The sequence below is a fragment of the Bombina bombina genome, chromosome 2 (assembly GCF_027579735.1).
Source record: "Bombina bombina isolate aBomBom1 chromosome 2, aBomBom1.pri, whole genome shotgun sequence".
Classification (NCBI taxonomy): domain Eukaryota; kingdom Metazoa; phylum Chordata; class Amphibia; order Anura; family Bombinatoridae; genus Bombina; species Bombina bombina.
The window spans coordinates 469376463-469392878 of NC_069500.1; positions in this window are offsets into that span (position 1 = coordinate 469376463).

Sequence of the window (16416 nt, forward strand, 5' to 3'; positions counted from 1 at the left end):
ATCCAGAAAAACGGGGGGGCGGAGCCAACTACTGAAATGGCTGGACGTGTCTCTCTGTGGCTCCTGGTTTCATGATCTAATTCTAGGAGATTAACTGACAAACACACACTTTTATGGAACTAGTCTGCTGTTATTTATCCCTATGGAGATCCCTGATCAAGTGAGAAGCTTTCGCTGACAAGACAGAATGATGGATTTAGTAGAGAGATGGGAGGAGGCCATGCTCCAACTACTAAACCGCCATTTTTCAGAGCTCAGACACTGCCTATCTATGGTCATACTGAAGGCTCAGGAGAGCCGTGCCGTAGCCGAAATGATACCCATGCAGACCCCTACACAATGCTGGGATGTGGAGGGAGCAGCAATCTGGATACAACGATGCCCTGACCCCACTTCAAAGCAGAGACTTCTTGATCCGCCCCGCTCCACAGGTAATGAGGCAATAAGCGACGGCAGTGTCTTAACTAGGGCCGATGATGACACACTTAATGCTCCACAATCCTCTCCAGCTCTAACGGAGACCAACAGCCCTAACACCCGGAGATCTACATTAGAACTTAGGGCAGAATCAATTAAACCAGCGGCAGGCTACACCGCACTGAAGCTTGACAGCCTGGAAGTTGCGGTCATGGAACCCGGGAAAATAAGCCCTCGTGGGGGGTTGAGGCGACCGGCGAACCAAGTTATCTTTTATTCCCTCAGAAGAGGTATAGGCTAAACTGAAGCTGTTCTCTGTCTCATACTTTACTAGAGAGGATTTTGTTATGATCTCCGGAACCTTCCTGAACTTAAATTAGGCTTGTTGCAAACTGAGTAGCGTTCTCACTATACATAGAACACGCAGAAAGAACTTGCAGCTTTACTAGATTTTTTTCCTTTATGTTCTTCCAAAGACTGATACATTAAACATATGTTCCTTTGGCAGTACCACACAATCTATCGCCCCTAAAGAGGGAAAAAAAAAAAGGGGAAACCTGCTGCACATATCATGATTGAAGCAAGTACTGCAGAATAGACCCTGGCTGGTCAGAGACGCTCTCACCAAAGTTTTTTTCTTTATTGTTGACTTTATTACCTCTGTTACTGTCTCATATTGATGTTAAATAAGTAGTATTCTATAAGAGTAGTTTTGGATGCCAAGCATTCTTCTAAGGCGGATGACCATGTTTTGCCTTTATGTATTTTTAATGTTACTAAGGAAGGGTACCTGCTGCAGAGGTCTTAGCTCTCACTAATATAGCCTGAAAGTTATATGTTTTTACTTGCAGACTAGCTCTCTATTCCTAGAGGTCTGAATAACCACATAAACTGTAGCAGTTTCCTGTCTTATTTGATTTATTTTGCATATTGTCTCTTAGGAGATACTTGTTCTTGTTATACATTTGTTATTGCATACTAGATAATGTAGATCACCCACACTAACTGACCAGATCCTCAGACATTAACATACATCTTACAAGATTTGTTGTCTGGGAAATGGCGCCCGAGTATTTTCAGACTTTACTCTTTAAAGTAGTTAGCCATTCTACTTACATTGTTCTGTTTGGTCCACAAACCTGGCAATAACCTAGAGGGCAAGCCGGAAAGACATGCTTACTGGCATGTAAGTATAAATTACAAGTATCCATATTTGTTAATACTTAGTTTCATGAAGCCGGCATAAGCCATATTACTCATTGCGCTTGCTTTTTTACATATACCCCATTATATCATGCGGTTAGCCTTGTAGTAAAACATTGAGCTAATATTAGCGCACTGTTAGCTGGTCCCCTGGCCATGACTTGTATGCTTTCATACTGCATGGCCTTTAATCTAGGTTTTATATGTATGCAATGTGGTCAGTTGACGTGGGATAGGTCCCCTTGCAGAGGCCGAATGCAGACTGATGCTAAAGAGTTTGGGGACTTCATCTCTCTGCGCAATTTTTATCGTAGGGGCATAGGTAACATGGCTACCTACCAAGTCTTTGTAAATAGACTAAAACAACATGTGCAAGACTCATATGCCTACACTTAACATGACGCCTCTTTGAGACAGAGTCTTGACTTACTTCTGACTTTCATATGAGGACCTTAGTTCTTCCCTTATGCAGTTATTCTATAATTACCCCTAGTTATGGATTAAGGCTTCAAAAAAATTTTTTTTTACATAGAATGTGATACTAATCATCTTATACCTCTCCTAGAGGGATGGTAGTATTGTTATACACATTATGTTATTACTTCTGCATTCTGTTATAGGACTTATACCTTCTTTTTTTTATGCCCTGGTTATTCTATACTTAATGTGATAATATTTAGCCGCAGTGGTGCCCAACAATGGTGAATATATATCCCTAGTCTATTTGGTGATCTAGCCAAGTATATTGTATTCTGAACTTCACCCATACCTATAATACCGCTATTTTATTAGACATACTAGTTATAAACATGTTTGTAATGTTATAGTTCTGCAGAAAATTATTTTCCAAGATTGGCCTAAGGCTTATCCTGAAGGGTACTGGTCTTAAATAAGACTATTTATAACAATCTGTGTAGTTTAACTCTGGTTCTGTATACATCTATGCCCATATATTGAATGAGAGTATACACAGGGTATAATTATATAATAGACTCCACTTATCTGATTGTTTATATTTTACTCTCCAGGAGACTGGAATAACAAAATAATATGCCCACTTTTATGAGTTTGAATTACATAGGAGTACCTTACTTATGGTGAATATTTAATTATTATATGACATCCACCTTTATGGATGACTTCTTTGCTTTCTTGATTCATAGTGCTCTGCTGTGCTGTCAGCGGCCGAGACAGCGTGGCATCAATAGTGTTTTATAACTTAAAGCTACTACTGTTATGGGAAAAAAAAAAAGAAAAAAAAAAAGATAAGCCGTTAGAGGTCTAAAAGTGATCTCCTATGTTTCAATCTACCTTATACTATTGTGTAAATTTGTGGGTCTATAGACGAACTGGAGTTACCAACTTTTATTTTGACACTGTTCTGTATTGCCATATGTACACATTACTATCTGTCATCCTGCTTTAGGTGATATTAGAATTTCTTCTGTGAGAATTTCTAGAGCGGCTATGCATTGGATTTATGTTACTTAATAGTTCTGCTTTCTACGAGAAACATACTGTATGTGTCAGAAACATGTATACTGTTTATATATATAGATTGTTGCCTACTGTTTGCACTGATTTGTTAAAGTGGTTTTGTTTGTTCTTCTTAGTTAATACCTCATTAGCCCTGTTAGACTTATATTAAGGCTTAGGATGACCTGTTGAAATAAGTTTATATATTTGCTATGAAAAGCTAAAAAATCACACTAGCACCCAATTCGCAGCTTTAATAATGACTGAGTTCAGTCTGCTTGTCTTCGTTATAGGTTAAAGATCGTGTTTCAATAAGACAGATGATATACTATAGGTTGAATGATCTCCATGTATATGTTGGTTCGCACGATAGCTAGCTTCACAGTTCCATGACATTATAGACTATAATTTGTACTAGTCCATGTTTAGGTACAGTGAGCTCCTTTTGAGACATAATAAGCGCTATGCTTACACTTCATTTTTCTGCGCCCTAGAACTTTCCCATAACTCTATTTTATAGACACTACCCCAGGCACATTGTCTAACCAATGAGTCATTATGTCCTATTGGTCATATGCACTAATAGGAGCTATGCCCCTAGTCTATATATGACCCTTTTAAAACTTCTAGGATTGTGGTTAACATAATAGCATACCTCTGTTGTTACTGGACATGGTAATGCATATCCATTGAATCTAAGGTATGTTTCAAACACTTATGAATATGCTTATACTGTACTTTGTATAATATGATACAGCAGACCCTTTATAACTAGTCATCTTTCCCAAGAGCAAAACTGATAGCCCTTAATCGTTTATGCCTAAGCTCCCATCAGCTTACTTAATTAGGTTAGTTGTTAATTCTCTCTCTTCTAGTATGGTTCTACACTACTAGGCTCCCCCCCCCCCCCTTTTGAGCTTATTTATTAAGCTAATCCCCTTTTACGGGGACTGGAGAAGTCAGTCCGTTTTTAGATACACTTCTCCTCTTGGTGATCCTGCGGTTCACCATAACTGGTAAAGTATTTAAAAACCTCACCTGATTAATACTGACACACTTGGTTCAAACCTATAAGACACCTACTATACTGTCTGAACTGAATAGTTGGTCTTTAGTGTTTTATTCTGATTTTTCTTTGTTCATCTGTTCAATATCTGCTTTTCTCATCATCCTCTAGGTGAAAATTGAAATCCTTATAGGAGATGATTCCTAAACTGACTTTATGAAGTCCCTAGAAAGTTGAGTTAATTGATAGCACTGAAGTACTAGTTTGCCCCTGTGTTTTCAGTCTGTTCACACTATTTAAAAATGAGGTTTATATTCTTATTCAAAATAGTTAAAAATGAGGTTTATACGGTAGATATTTTATTTCATGCTTGATATGCTTGATTTATATGATCTGCATTTCCATCAACAGCTATATTTACTATGTCATTACAACAATATGTTTGCATATATGTGCATTTTTTTTAGTCACCTGCGTTGTGACATCTGTTGTATTGCTTAATCCTCAATAAAAAAAAATATTTTCAAAAAAAAATCCAGAAAAACGCATTTCAAAAAAGTTATAAATTGATTTGCATTTTAATGAGTAAAATAAATATTTGATCCCCTATCAATCAGCAAGATTTCTGGCTCCCAGGTGTATTTTATACAGGTAACGAGCTGAGATTAGGAGCACTCTCTTAATGGGAGTGCTCCTAATCTCAGCTTGTTACCTGTTTAAAAGACACCTGTCCTCAGAAGCAATCAATCAAACAGATTCCAAACGCTCCATCATGGCCAAGACCAAAGAGCTGTCCAAGGATGTCAGGGACAAGATTGTAGACCTAAACAAGCTGGAATGGGCTACAAGACCATGCTTGGTGAGGTGACAACAGTTGGTGCCATTATTCGCAAATGGAAGAAACACAAAATAACTGTCATTCTCCCTCGGTCTGGGGCTCCATGCAAGATCTCACCTCGTGAAGTTTCAATGATCATGAGAATGGTGAGGAATCAGTCCAGAACTACACGGGAGGATCTTCTCAACGATCGCAAGGCAGCATGGGACCATAGTTACCAAGAAAACAATTGGTAACACACTACGCCATGAAGGACTGAAATCCTGCAGTGCCCACAAGGTCCCTCTGCTCAAGAAAGCACATGTACAGGACCGTCTGAAGTTTGCCAATGAACATCTGAATTATTCAGAGGAGAACTAGGTGAAAGTGTTGTGGTCAGATGAGACCAAAATTGAGCTCTTTGGCATCAACTCAACTCACTGTGTTTGGAGGAGGAGGAATGCTGCCTATGACCCCAAGAACACCATCCCCCCCGTCAAACATGGAGGTGGAAACATTATGCTTTGGGGGTGTTTTTATGCTAAGGGGAAAGGACAACTTCACTGCATCAAAGGGACGATGGACAGGGCCATGTAAAGTCAAATCTTGGGTGAGAACCTCCTTCCCTCAAATGGGTCGTGGATGGGTATTCCAACATCACAATGACCCAAAACACACGACCAAGGCAACAAGGGAGTGGCTCAAGAAGAAGCACATTAAAGTCCTGGAGTGGCCTAGCCAGTTCAGACTTTAATCCCATAGAAAATCTGTGGAGGGAGCTGAAGGTTCAAGTTGCCAAACGTCAGCCTCGAAACCTTAATGATCTGCAAAGAGGAGTGGGACAAAATCCCTCCTGAGATGTGTGCAAACCTGGTAGCCAACTACTAGAAACATCTGACCTCTGTGATTGCCAACAAGGGTTTTGCCACCAAGTACTAAGTCATGTTTTGCAAAGGGGTCAAATACTTATTTTACTCATTAAAATACAAATCAATTTATAACTTTTTTAAATGCGTTTTTATGGATTTTTTTTGTTATTATTCTGTCTCTCACTGTTCAAATAAACCTACCATTAAAATTATAGACTGATCATTTCTTTGTCAGTGAGCAAACATACAAAATCAGCAAGGGATCAATAAAAACATTCCCTCACAGTATTTATTTATATATTACAATATCCTATATTATAAAAGGCCAAGTGTGTTTGTCTGAAGCCGTCATGCGCAGTAGAGACAAACACACTTGGCCTTAGATCCCAGACACCTCGCACGCGCACAGCTGACAGCTCACACATCCACACACCCACAAACTTGGCCGCACGCGCACCCTCGCACCCACACACAGCCTATTATACCCACAAACCCTTAACAGACAAACCCGCACCCACACACAGCCTATTATACCCACAAACTTAACATTTAGCCTAACTTGGCCGCACGCGCACGCGCACCCTCGCACCCACACACAGCCTATAATACCCACAAACTTAACATTAACAAACTTGCCTGCACGCGCATGCGCACCCTCCACAAACATGCCCGCACGCGCAAGCGCACCCTCGCACCATCACAGCGCGAGATGAATACACACCTAACTTGGCCGCACGCGCATGCGCACCCTCCACAAACTTGCCCGCACGCGCATGCGCACCCTCCACAAACTTGACCGCACGCGCACCCTCGCACCATCGCAGCGCGAGATGAAAGCGTAGCTGTTCCTGAACTGCCAGTTACGGTCCCCGGCATATACTCAGCATAGCGAAGCGATTCAGAAGATCGCATGCTGTGTGTGGCGTTCACCATGACAGTTTGTATTATGCTACGGTGTCCGGTAGGGACAATTTAGTGCAGATTCGGAAAGGTTAAACCTTTTGGTACTGAAGAGGGCGTAACGTTATAATAATAAATGCAATGACTGAAGAGACATTTAGAGGCGGACTCACTGCCATCCACCATGGTGGATTGGATACTGGCTGGACTGGGAAATGGGATAGAGTGTGCCTCTGTTTTAGGAGGCATTGAAATGTAAACAAATACACATGGCGGCCTGCCCAACATACTTTGTGCATTATAATGCACATTTTCACTTTGTTACCTGTCCCCTTACACTGTGCTGGGAATGTGTTGCAGTGTGAGTTAACAATTAGATATCTCTGCCTCAGCTTCCTATCCTATATTATAAAAGGAGAGAGAGAGAGAGAGAGAGAGAGAGAGAGGGGGGAGAGAGAGGGGAGAGAAAGAGGGGAGAGAGGGGGGGAGAGAGAGAGGGGGGGGGGGAGAGAGAGAGGGGGGGGAGAGAGAGGGGGGAGAGAGAGGGGGGGAGAGAGAGAGAGGGAGGGGGGGAGAGAGAGAGGGAGGGGGGGGAGAGAGAGAGAGAGGGGGGTAGAGAGAGAGAGGGGGGAGAGAGACAGAGAGACAGAGGGGGGGAGAAAGAGAGGGGGGGAGAGAGAGAGGGGGGAGAGAGAGAGACAGAGGGGGGAAGAGAGAGGAGAGAGAGAGAGAGAGAGAGAGGGAGAGAGAGAGAGAGCAGGAAGAGAGAGGGAGAGAGAGCAGCGAGAGAGGGGAGAGAGAGAGGAGAGGGGAGAGAGAGAGGAGAGAGAGAGAGGAGAGAGAGAGAGGGGGGAGAGAGAGAGACAGAGGGGGGAGATAGAGAGAGGAGAGAGAGAGAGGGGAAAGAGAGAGGGGAAAGAGAGAGAGAGGGGAAGGAGAGAGAGAGGGGAGAGATAGAGAGAGGAGAGAGAGAGGGGTGAGAGAGAGAGGGGAGAGAGAGAGAGGGGTGGGACCACTGTACTGCAAAAAATGGCCCATGTGAACGGGCTTTAGGACTAGTCTATAATAATTTGTAATAATTGCTATTAATATTTTTTAATATTTTATATCAAATATTTCAATAACACACGTTAAGACAACTAAGTTTTCATGTGCACTAACCCGACACCATATTTTACATTCCTATGATCTTCACATAGAATTTTGTTTTTATTTTTATTATTAAATATATATATATATATATATATATATATATATATATATATATATATATATGGGTTCTGTATGTGAAGAACATTGGAAAATAAAATATTAACAGTAAATATTATTACTATTATTATACTTTATTTATAAAGTGCCAACATATTCCGCAGCGCTGTCTATGGGTACAATTCATTTAAATAAAACAATAATCAAAACTTGTAAGAGACAGGACAACATTTGGGAATTTACAATCTAGAAGGATAGGAGGTTGAGAAACAGGGGGTGAGGACTGCAAGAGTGAGAAAGATGCTAATACAGAGTTAGATGAGGGAAATATTAGGTGAGTGAAATTTATATATTACTGAGTTAGGTGGTAGGCTTCTCGGAATTAAAAAGTCTTCAGGGAGCATTTAAAAGAAGAAAGATTAGGGGAAAGCCTGACAGCATGAGGGAGAGTGTCCCAGAGGGTAGTTGCTGCACGACAGAAGTCCTGCATTCTAGCATAAGAAGAGGTGATAGTTGAAGATGCAAGGAGCAGGTCATTGTTGGATCTTAGTGAGCAGGCTGGAGAATACTTGTTGACTAGAGAGGATAGGTAGTGGGGAGCGGCATTGGTGAGATCTTTGTATGTAAGGGTGAGAATTTTGAATGTAATTCTGCTGTGAATGGGGAGCCAATGAAGGGACTCGCATAGAGGTGCAGCAGATACAAAGCGATGGGAAAGGTGGATTAGCTTTGCAGATGAAGAGGCATTTAGGATGGATTGAAGAGGGGAGAGGCGGAAGAGAGGAAGGCTAATAAGTAGGTTATTGCAGTAGTCAAGTCGGGAAATAACAAGGGAGTGGATTATTTGCTTTGTGGTGTTAGCACATTATTAAATACTATTATAGAATTATTATTTAGACATATATATCATAGCCATTTTCAGTCAAATACATGGCCATATACCTTAAATCTTTGAACCCTTATAAAAAAAAAATAGGAATATTTATAGGACCAATTTTTTTTTTTGAGATTGTGTTTATATAAGTGCAGCAGTTTATTTTAATGTATATATGTTGTGTTTGATGTAACTTTTATTTTTTAACCCTAACACCCTAAAGCAAAGTCTTCAGTCTTGCTAACCTGACGAGCGTTAAATTAAAATGTGCTCAAGTGGACGGGTTTTTTTAACTTGTAATTAACATGCCCATGATATTCTTATATTGCTTGGGCACCACTAGCAATCTAGCCCTAAGTAGACTATCTATGCTCTTGCCGTCTCCCCACATAACTACGAGATAAATGCACAGATAGCTAGTGTCAGATGCATATTAAAGTCTAGAGTTATGCATACATATCAGTTACCCCTCATATATCAAAAAGGGAAAACATAATCTAATGTACAAGTATAAAACTTAGAAGTGAAGATTATTAGTTAACATAGAATTACTTCAATGATCATATCCAACAAAATTAGATGTGGGAACAAATATGATAAGAACATAGAGGAAAAGCTTATTGCGTCCCAAACAAGAGAAAATTACAAACAATGTCCCTGTGTCCTAGGATAAGAAGAAAGTCCAATTCATTGCTATAAGAAACTAAGACTGAGGGCAGTCATCATAAAGAAGCAAATAGGCACATCAAAATTAACCTGTAACTATATATTAAGATGTCCTTAAATACTGGTCACCATGAATACAATGTACAGTGATCTATGACCAAGCAAGTACCTCCCATTTCACAATTAGGTGTCCCCTAGGTGCATGTCAGCCCACTCCTCTTCTACAGAGCGATGCAAACGCACAGTATCTCTGTCGTGCATATAGCTCTGCAATAGCCGAGACACATGCACCATGCTTCATAAAAACACTCAGATGCAACCTGCTGATATCAACAGAGCAGTGCTCTAGAAGATGGTCCACATCTTGCCCCAAATAGCTGGTCTCGTCGATCCAATAAACAGAAGGAGATATAGCAAGGGTCCTCTCGAAGGTATTAGGGTCTGAGTAGCAGATAATAGACAGTTGCTCAAGACAATGCTGAAAGGCTGCTGGCAACCTCCCAATGTAAGTAGTTGACTCTTGTGCGTCAGGAGGATGCTGAGGCAGGTCTGACTGAGGCAACCTTCCCTTGGACACTGATAGGGTTTGAGCGCAGCTCTCCTCCAATTCAAAATCACTGCATACCTGAGATGTCTCTATCAAAGGCCGCCTAGACGGCACTGTATCAACCTGCTTCCGATTCTGAACCGTAGCAGTAGGCCCCAGCCCGTCTGGTTCCACTCTTAATAGCAACATTATCCACTATATCTGCAAGGGCATCTAATCTCTTAAAAAATCTTACATTCAAATCCAGCAAATAAAGTATAGAGGGTTCACAAGTCCTTGTTTATGAGTTGTTAGTGAGAGAAAATGCCACTTTTCCATAAGACAAAATCCTGCTCTTGATGTTGCAGAAAAAGCTGGATTACAAAGCAGAATGTGGAATCCTGAGCATAGCCTCCAGTTTAGCGGCCATATTAAGCCATAGCCTGGACATGCCCCCATTGCCTCATTTTTTTTATGCCAGTTGCATCTGCTTTCGTCATTCATGTCAGCTTGTTTTCGAGCATTTCTTAAAAAAACATTTTGCACATTTTTCGTTTTTTTTTCTTTCCTAAATGCATAATTTTGCACTTTGTGATGTTGAACTTTAAATTCCAGTAATTTGTCCAATCTTCAATTTTTTTTTACATGACTTCTCATTTGATCCACCTCCCTTCCCAGAACATTAAAGTGAATGTAAACTTGAGCATAGTCGCTCAAGTCATAGGAAAAAATATAAAATATGAATGAGACTTTCATTCATCAAATGTGTAGGATATACTTATCTTCTGAGATTTTCACCTTGTAATGCCAGAACGGTAAGCGCCGTTCCTCTGCCTGCCATATTTGTCAATTGATTGACAGATGACTCATCTGCAATCCACTAATCATTGTTTCCCCCCCGGGCGTGACGTTTGTGCAAAGGGGCTGAACACCCCGGGGGGGGGGGGGGGACAACAACGATTAGTGGATTGCAGATGAGTCATCTGTCAATCATTTAACGAATATGGTGTGCGGAGGAACGGCGCTTATCGTTCTGACATTACAAGGTGAAATTCTCAGAGGATAAGTATATCCTACACATTTTGTGAATGAAAGTCTCATTCATTTTTTAAATTCTTTCCTATGATTTGAGCGACTATGCTCAAGTTTACATTCACTTTAAGTCTATTACAAATGTTTGTGTAATTTGCAAAGTATTATCTGCAAACAGATTTCTATCTTATATGCTAGAAAATGATGAATAAAAATATGAAACTGCCATTAAAGGGACATTAAACCCCAAAAAATTATTTCATGATTCAGATAGAGGACACAATTTTTAAAAAGTTTCCAATTTACTTCCATTATTAATTTTTTTTCATTCTCATGTTTTTCTTTGTTGAAGGGAAACTTAGGTAGGTAGCGTGCACATGCCTGAAGCACTACACAACAGGAAATAGTGCTGCCATCTAGTGCCCCTGCTAATGTATAACATTGCTGCAAAACTGCTGCTATATAGTGCTGCAGACATGTGCACACTCTTGGGGGCCCATTTATCAAAGGGCTTGCGGACCTGATCCGACACTGCGGATCAGGTCCGCAAGACCTCGCTAAATGCGGAGAGCAATACGCTCTCCACATTTAACATTGCACCAGCAGCTCACAAGAGCTGCTGGTGCAACGCCGCCCCCTGCTGACTCGCGGCCAATCGGCCGCCAGCAGGGAGCTGTCAATCAACCCGATCGTATTCGATCGGGTTGATTTCCGGCGGTTCCTGTCCGCCTGCTCAGAGCAGGCGGACAGGGTTATGAAGCAGCGGTCTTTAGACCGCTGCTTCATAACTTGTGTTTCTGGCGAGTCTGAAGACTCGCCAGAAACACGGCCCTTCAAGCTCCATACGGAGCTTGATAAATGGGCCTGTTGAGCTTACATTTCTGCTTTTCCACAAAGGATAACAAGAAAACTAAGAAAATTTGATAATAGAAGTAAATTACAAAGTTGTTTAAAATGTTATGTTCTAACTAAATCATAAAAGAAAAAAATGGGTTTTATGTCCCTTTAAATACAGACATATATAAGAATTACGAGGGATAATATTTCAACAAGATCCACTTTTCTAAAGTGGTATTGAAATAAATATATGGTAATATAAAAAAAGAGTGTTAATAAATGTTAAACATTTTCAGTTTCAAAGTCCCAAAATACATCGCTTTCTTGAAATCAAGGGATGCCTAGAGGTTATATGGAAGGAAAAATACATAGTCAAGCAAATTGAGTTCAAAGAGAATACCCTGGTTGGTATATGACACATTTTTCAGAAAAAAAAATATAACAACATAATGTTTAATTTATCCATAATACAAAATATGTTCTGTGAACTAAAAGGCTTAAAATTATTTAACCCTTAAAAAGATCTACTCTAGGACATGTTCAGCTAGATGCATATTGGTGAAAAACACCAAGGCAAAAATCATTAATGGACTGCTTATATTATCAGACATTGATAAACTTATCAAGACATTTATTTTTTGTGTGTTTAGAGTAGAATAAATCCTCCATGTACCATGGGCATCTGATATGTGTTCCTGGGTATAGGCAATAAATAAAAATCCTAAAACTTAAAGTGACATGAAACCCATTTTATTTTCTTTCATGATTCAGATAGAGCAGAGTTTTTCCAACTTTTTTTCCCAAGGCCCAGTGCCATAATACCACATACCTTTGAGACCCTATTTTTATGCTTGGTCTTAAAATCCCTAAAGTAATAAACAACGAGATAGCTGCACTTTATTCCTGATTGTAGTCAAACTTGAAAGTGTTGTAAAAGGTAACACATACACTCATACAACACACACATCACACATACTCTCATACAACTAGGGTTGCCACCTTTTCCCAGAAAATTCCTGGACACTTTTTAAGTGGGCGTGGAGAGGGCGTGGCTTGTGGCGTGGCTTCTCGCTGCTTCAAATTCATTATAAAATCAATTTATATATATATATATATAATATATATATTATATATATAATATATATATATATATATAATTTATATAATATATATATAATATATAAACAAGCTTAACAGAAAATATAATTGACACTGTATACAGGACACCAGTACTCACTACCAGCTTTATGTGGCAGACTTCCCCTTCTTTAATAAAGCTACATTATACATTTAAATTGCCTCCTTGAATACACATTTACTAATTTTACATAGCATCTGGTTTTGCACTTCACCTTATGATCCCCGGACCCCGCAGCAGGTGCATTTTCTTCAGCCCATCCTTCCTGCCACCCAGCCAGCCAGCCTCACAGACAGGAGACATAGAGCTCTGCACAGTCTGCTGATCTCCACCGGACTAGTGTAACTGGTGGTGGGGAGGGCGGGCGCGCGCGCCCGCGATGTACTGCCTCTCTCTGCAGCTCTGCTGCAGGATGTGATGACTCCCCTCCACACAACTCAAATACACAATGGGTAGCATCCTATAGTAGACCACCGAGCGCCTATACCGTAACCTCAGCTGATTGGCTGCAGCTGTGTATTCTGGAACTGTAGTCGGTTATTTAGTTACATTATGAGTCTGTTATAAAACTACAAGCGCCAGAATGCATTGCGTGATTCGTACAGTAACAGCAGTGACTTACACAACCTCACCCCAACATGGCGGCCGTAAGGACCCTCTTCCCCCTCCTCCCACTGTCCCTCCCACATCATCGTCTGTCTCTCCTGCAGACTCCACCTACACATTTTTTTTAGTAACCCCCGAGCTAAGCGCTCCTCTGGGCAGCTTATTTTTTGTAAAGTCTGTGCTTACTGCTGCTTGCTGCGCCAGGGGAGCGCTTAGCCCGGGGCATTTGAGGCTAGTTCCGAGATACGGGACAAAGAGCCTCAGACCGAGACTGTCCCGGTGAAACCGGGGCGGGTGGCAACCCTATATACAACACACACCACACACACTCTCGTACAACACACACCACACACACTCTCGTACAACACACACACCACACACACTCTCCTACAACACACATACCACACACACTCTCCTACAACACACATACCACACACACTCTCATAAAAATCACACACACACACACTCATACACCGCAAACACTCTATTCAACACACACGCTCATACAACACACACACTCATACAACACACACCCACACACTCTCATATAACACACACACACCCCACTCATATAACACACACACACTATCCTACAACATACACAGAAGACCTAGTATTCATGGTGTTGCACCCAGTAATGGGTCCCGACCTGTGGTTTGAAGAACCCTGCGATAGAGCATACAATTGATTGTAGTCAAACTTGAAAGTGTTATAAAAGGTAACACATACACTCATACAACACACACACCACACATACTCTAATACAACACACACCACACACACTCTCGTACAACACACACCACACACACTCTCCTACAACACACATACCACACACACTCTCATAAAAATCCCACACACACACACTCATACACCGCAAACACTCTCATACAACACACACGCTCATACAACACACACTCACTCATACAACACACACCCACACACACCCACACACTCTCATATAACACACACACACCCCACTCATATAACACACACACACTATCCTACAACATACAAACAAGACCCAGTATTCATGGTGTTGCACCCAGTAATGGGTCCCGACCTGTGGTTTGAAGAACCTTGCGATAGAGCATACAATTTTAAATAACTTTCCAATTTATTTTTCTATTATTTAATTTGTTTTGTTCTCTTTGTATTCTTAGTTGAAAAGTATACATAGGTAGGCTCAGAAGCTGCTGATTGGTGGCTGCACATATATGACATATTTTGTCATTGGTTTTCAGCTACCTGCTAGTAGTGCATTACTGCTCCTTCAACAAAGCATACCAACAGAATGAAGCAAATTAAATAATAGAAGCAAACTAGGACGTTGCTTAAAATTGTATGTTCTACCTGAATCCCTTTAAGTGGTTGAGGATCTCTGCTTTCAAATGTGGTGTCACATTTCCATCTGTTTATCATATAGCAGGTGTGAAAATGGTGATTTCCTAACCTAGCAGACATCGAGTATAGGGTACTAAATGTATGAGGGCCCTGAAACTGTACCTTTTTTATGAAGTTATTTTTAAAATGGAAAGTTACATTCCAAAATGGAAAGTTACATTCCCCTCTAACATGCTTGGAAGCACCATAATAACTGTGATAAGCAACATCACTAGCCATCAGAATAGTTTATAATTGGGGAAGGGCAACTGTCAAAGCTGCTATCTCACCAATACATCACAAACAGGACCAAGAAAAGTTTAATTTCAAAAGATGAGGGAAACCTCTTTAATAAGCAGTATCATGTCAATGTCATAGATAGGTGACAGTGAATTATACAGATATTGCAATTACCAAGCTTTTATAAAGCTTTTAAGGAGGGTATTTATGATCCACATCCAATCAATATAATTGCATTATTAAAAATTGTTTTTGAATCTTTGAAAAATTCATTGCATTTTTATTTCTGCAACATATCTCAAAGGAAACTATCTGAAATGTGCAAAACAGGACACAAAAGGCCTACTTGCAGATATTTCAAGGATATACATGGAAGGAGACAATAAACCAATGTGAAAGAGAAATCTCAAAGGCAAGCAAATGACTATATAAAAACTTAAAAAAGACAAGGGGCACCTCATAGTGCAACTTGCTTGCAAATAGTGCCTGAAAGCGGAGACTTCCCAAGCCACAGCGCAAAGTATTTTAACACATGCGGGCAGCCAGTGCTCTATAACTTATTGCGCATGACAGGAAGCACTTCATGTTATGCGCAGTATGTTATAGAGCACTGGCTGCCCGCGTGTGTTGAATTATTTTGTGCTGTGGTGTAAACGTTCTACACCTGTGGCTCGGGAAGTCTCCGCGAGGATCCTGTGTATATTTCCTGATACTCACGCTGAAACAGTGTGCGGAGGAACACAAAGTCTTAGGACCTGTGGGGATCGCAGTTCGGAGCCGTGTACCTGAGGCCGGAGGTGGTCGTATTTACAGCTCGCCGACTGCTGTTGAAGGTCAGCCTGCCCTTATGCACCTTACTTACCCAAGGTGCCACCTGTCTTGTGAGAAGTTTTCATACCTCTCCTGGTTTAAGACACTATTTGCAATCAAGTTGCACTATGAGGAGCCCCTTGTCTTTTTAATGTTTTTTATACAGTCTAACCATCACACCGTGGAACACAAGAGGAGCTTGCCGAATATACCAGCATCTTTTTTTCTGACCCGCAGCCACTTGGGGAATATTGTATCTCAATTGTTGGCACTTGGGGGCCGATTTATCAATTGTCGGACGGACATGATCTGCTGTAGCGGATCATCTCCGCCCGACATCAATAAATGCTTGTGCAATACTGCCCCCTGCACATTCACTAGCAGGGGGCCGCTAGCAGGGGGTGTCAATC